At 38.3% G+C, this 5,000-nt stretch overlaps 1 protein-coding gene across 1 annotated transcript in view; it reads left to right on the top strand.

Annotated features, from left to right (window-relative positions):
- tpbgl (trophoblast glycoprotein-like) overlaps positions 1–479 on the top strand; it is an 8,430-nt gene extending 7,951 nt beyond the window's left edge. The window contains exon 2 of the mRNA XM_056475963.1: positions 1–479. This exon is cut by the window's left edge and continues 1,063 nt beyond it. The gene's annotated coding sequence lies outside the window, so the exon portion shown is untranslated.
- The last annotated feature ends 4,521 nt before the right edge of the window (positions 480–5,000 follow it).

Raw genomic sequence — 5,000 nt, 5'->3', positions numbered from 1 at the left:
ATGTTTGGGATGAGAAATCTACTAGAGGGTGCTACATTTTTCTGAATCTGAAATACATTACTTAGGGTGTGTTTTGTTGTACATTTCAGATGACAAATCCACTAGAGGGCGCTATCGATATTTTTTCAAATCTGAAATAATTAACTATAAGTACATTTTGTTGCACGTATCAGAGAACAGATCCACTAGAGGGCGCTGTGTGCTTTTGTGTGAATCTGAAAAAACATTACTAATAGTGCATTTTGTTGTACATTTCAGATGACAAATCCACTAGAGGGCGCTGTCTGTATTTGTGTAAATTTGAAATACGTTACTTAGAGTGTGTTTCATTGTTTGTGCATTGGTTGAACAGTTCGAAGGATAAGATTGGTGATGTGGGGTTCTTTACGGGTTATTACTGCACAGGCATTGGGGTGTTACGGTGAAACATTTGTCGCTACATACGTCTTATGTGTTTCTGGGGATTAGTGCTTGGATTCGTAGGCATGGTGTTTCTGTTGTGGTTATTTCCAGCACATGCTCATTGGAAAAACGTGCCACAGACTAATTTTTTAATTTAAAATACGTCACTTCAAGTGTGATTTGTTGCATGTTTTAGATGACAAATCCACTAAAGGCACTGTTTACATTTTTGTAAATCAGAAACACGTTACTTAGGGTACATTTTGTTGCACGTTTCAGACAACAGATCCACTAGAGAGCGCTGTCTGAATGTTTTGTCAATCGGAAATACGTTACTTAGGGTGCATTTTATTGTACGTTTCACATGACAAATCCACTAGAGGGTGCTGTCTAAATTTTTGCCAATCAGAAATACATATTGAGGGTGCTTTTTGTTGTACATTTCAGATGACAAATCCACTAGAGGGCGCTGTCCACATTTTGGCCAATCAGAAATGCATTACTTGGTGTGTGTTTTTTTTTTTTGCACGTTTCAGATGACAAATCCACTAGAGGGCACTGTCCACATTTTGGCCAATCAGAAATGCATTACTTGGTGTGTGTTTTTTTTTTTGCACGTTTCAGATGACTAATTCACTAGAGGGTGCTGTGTACTTTTTTGTTGCGAAAATATATTACTGATAGTGCATTTTGCTGTTCAAATAACAGATCCACTCGAAGCCACTGTCTACATTTTTGCAAATTTGAAATACATTACTAGGGTGGTGTTTTGATGCACATTTCAGATGACAAATCCACTAGAGGGCGCTGTCTACATTATTAGCAAATCTGAAATATGTTACTAACGGTACATTTTGTTGTATGTTGACCAATCTACTAGAGGGAGCTGTTTACATTTTTACGAAACTGAAATACATTACTTAGGTGTGGGGTTTTTTGTACGTTTCAGATGACAAATCCACTAGAGGGTGCAGTGTACTTTTTTGTTGTGAAAATGCATTACTGATAGTACATTTTGTGTACGTTTCAAATAACAATCCACTAGAGAGCGCAGTCTACATTGTTGCGAATCTGATATACGTCACTTAGGGTACGTTTAGTTGTACATTTCAGACAACAAATCCACTAGAGGGCACTGTCTACATTTTTGCCAATCAGAAATGCATTACTTGGTATGTTTTTTTTTTACATGTTTCAGATGACAAATCCACTAGAGGGCGCTGTCTGCATTTTTGCGAATTTGAAATACAATACTAAGGTGGTGTTTTATTGTGTTTCAGATGACAAATGTAAACTTTTTCGACTACAAATCATAGACACAAAAACCAGCACGATAATAAATTTATTTGTTGCTAATATGTTCCTGTAAATATTTTTTGTGTATAAAAAAAGAACAAAGGTTGTTTGCGTCATAATTTAACCTACAAACGGCAGTCAAATGTATGTTTAAGTATACATTTTTGCTTTTTAAAAATATATGTAGGCTGAAGCGCGCATTTCCAATGAGCCTGTGCTGGATATTTGAGTTTGTAGTGAATCAAGTGTGCTTGATGATTAGCTAAATAGAACAAATTGAGGATAATCATGAGATTAGTTCATGCTTGATATAGGCAAACGCATTATACATTTTACTGGACAATATCTGCCAGCGGAGGATGCGTTAACACTATTTTGGTCTGCTTTCCAGAAGAAGGAGGACGGTAAATTGTAGAAGTAGAAGATGCTCGAATTTGTGGATGTGTAGGATTATACTACTATTAAAAGACATGGAATAAATGGCACAAAACCGGTAGATATCAAAGACAAACGGGTATTTTGAAGGTGTTTTTTATTTTGTACATTAGAATGTCTTTTAGCTTGCTTTTTTTCTGAATAAAAAAGAATTATGTCTATCATTTGTTTTCCCCATAATTTCCAGAAGTCACTTACTTAGGATATGTCTTTTCATATTCTGATTCCAATGCTTCATTATTAAAATGTTAAGATGACTTTGATTAAATGAAATATTCTTAAGAATAAGATACGATGTGTTCTTTGTGTACTTGCCTTGTGATGATGTTATATTGTCATTCTGGCATTAAATGTGACATAAAATGGTCTTAAAATGACAATAATCTAGTTTATCGCAATATATTTTGGTGCAATATATCACACGACATGAAATTGATATTATGACAGGCCTAAAGAATAGTTTTTCCAGAATATTAAGAATAAAAATCATTTTCAGACACATTAAAAGACTATTTATGCATCTGAGTTTCCCCCAAAAATACTCAATAATTGTCTCTCTAAACGTTTTGTTGAACGTTTCAAATAACAAATCCACTAGATGGCGCTGTTTACATTTTTGCAAATCAGAAATGCATTACTTTGTGTGTGTATATGTGGGTTTTTTGTAGATTTCAGATAACAAACCCCCTAGAGGGCGCTGTGTACATATTTGCGAATCTGAAATACATTACTAATAGTGCATTTTGTTATACATTTCCGATGACAAATCCACTAGAGTGCGCTGTCTACGTTATTAGCAATCCTGAAATATGTTACTTACGGTGCGTTTTGTTGTATGTTGACTAATCCACTAGAGGGCGCTGTTTACATTTGTGCAAATCTGATATACATTACTTAGGGTGCATTTTGTTGTACATTTCAAAATAAACATTAGACACATAGGCAGTTCTTTGTGTCTTTGAGTAATAATTTATATGTATTCATATGTATTATAAGTGCAGATTCAGAATGATATTTCATACTGGTACTGGACAGGAGAATCCAGCCGAGGGTTGAATGTAGGATTCAGGAGGAACAATGCGGTTTTCATCCAGGCCGTAGTACACTAGACCAGCTACTCTCACCAGGGTCCTCGAGGGTTCACGGGAGTATGCCCAACCAGTCCACATGTGTTTTGTGGGCTTGGAGAAGGCATTCGACCGTGTCCCTCGTGGCATTCTGTGGAGGGTGCTCGGGGATTATGGGGTCAGAGGTGCTCTGTTAAGGCCCGTCTCATCCCTGTATGAACAGAGCAGGAGTTTGGTTCGCATTGCCGGCTATAAGTCAGACTTGTTTCCAGTGCATGTTAGGCTCCGGCACGGGCTGCCCTTTGTCACCAAATCTGATCAAAATTTTATGGATGGAATTTCAAAGCCCAGCCTTGGGCTGGAGGGGGTCCGGTTTGGGGACCACAGGATTTCCTCTCTGTTATTTGCAGATGATGTTGTTCTGTTGGCTTTATCAGACATGGACCTTCAGCATGCACTGGGGCGATTTGCTGCCGAGTGTGACGCGGCTGGGATGGGAATCAGCATCTGCAAGGCCACTGTCTGGGGTAAGTCTGGGGTTCTCTCCTAAGACCAATAGTATCTGGATGCAGACTTTATGATGCAAGCTGAGATTGCATTGAGACACAATGCACTAGTAATGTCACTGTGAGGGTTAGGGGTGGGGTTAGGTGAACGCATTAAAAAGCATTGGATGCAGCTCAGGTTGCATCTACATCGTGTCTGCAGCCAGACCCCTCTTCCTAAGACTGCTGCCCCCATGACCCAGCCCCGGAAAAGAGGTTGAAAATGAATGACTGAATGACAATACATGAACCTATTTTATTTGAGCGCTGAACATAACTGTGATAAATGTGAAATTAGTGAACCATCACACAAGATCATCACCATCACACAGACTAAAGAAAATGTTCATTTTAGAAGAACATTTCAATTCAATTCCCCTTTATTTGTAAAGCGCTTATACAATGTAGATTGTGTCAAAGCAGCTTCACATAAAAGGTCACAGTAAATAGGAACAGTGTAGTTCAGTTTGTAGTGTTTAAGTTCAGTTCAGTTTAGCTCAGTTCAGTGTGGTTTAATAATCACTACTGAGAGTCCAAATACTGAAGAGCAAATCCAACGATGTGCAGCTCTACAGATCCTGAACCATGCAAGCCAGTGGCGACAGCGGCGAGGGAAAAACTTCACTAATTGGCGAAAGTGAAGAAAAAAAATCCTTGAGAGAAACCAGGCTCAGTTAGCCACGACCATTTTTTCTAATCTAGCCAAACGTCTTGTGCAGAGCTGCAGTCTCAGCAGCGGAGACTGGAGGCATTTCACAAAGCAGTTTGCATCTGGACTCTTCATATACACAGTCAAGCCTGAAATTATTGCACATTCTTAATTTTATTCAACTTTTTTTGTTCAAATTTGAATAAAAGTTCAGAAATATATATATTATTCCACATTGATGCCTCTTGTACATCGTCTTATTATCTTTTGGGTGAAGCCTGGGTCAAATCTTGTCAAAACAAAAAACTTGCTGGTTAAATAAAAGTAACTTTAAGTCAGATTTTGCCCAGGGTTTGAATAAGTGAAGTTTATTTCTAAACTAATGTCGAGAGGATCACATGTTTATGATTGCTTGCGGCTGCTCCCGCATTATTCAATTCATGATTCACCAATCAGACGATTCCTAATCCACTATAAATACCCTGAGTTCCATATAACAGCCATCTTCATTTGAAGAATCCCCCCTTCCACCCCTACTCCTCCTCCTCCTTTTCTAGATAGGTGGCACGGTGCCTCAGCACTGTCGCCTCACAGTAAGAACGTCAC

The sequence above is a fragment of the Danio aesculapii genome, chromosome 16 (assembly GCF_903798145.1).
Source record: "Danio aesculapii chromosome 16, fDanAes4.1, whole genome shotgun sequence".
NCBI classification, from domain to species: domain Eukaryota; kingdom Metazoa; phylum Chordata; class Actinopteri; order Cypriniformes; family Danionidae; genus Danio; species Danio aesculapii.
The sequence above is the reverse complement of the archived record's forward strand: the minus strand, read 5'-3'. Positions and strand labels throughout refer to the sequence as shown.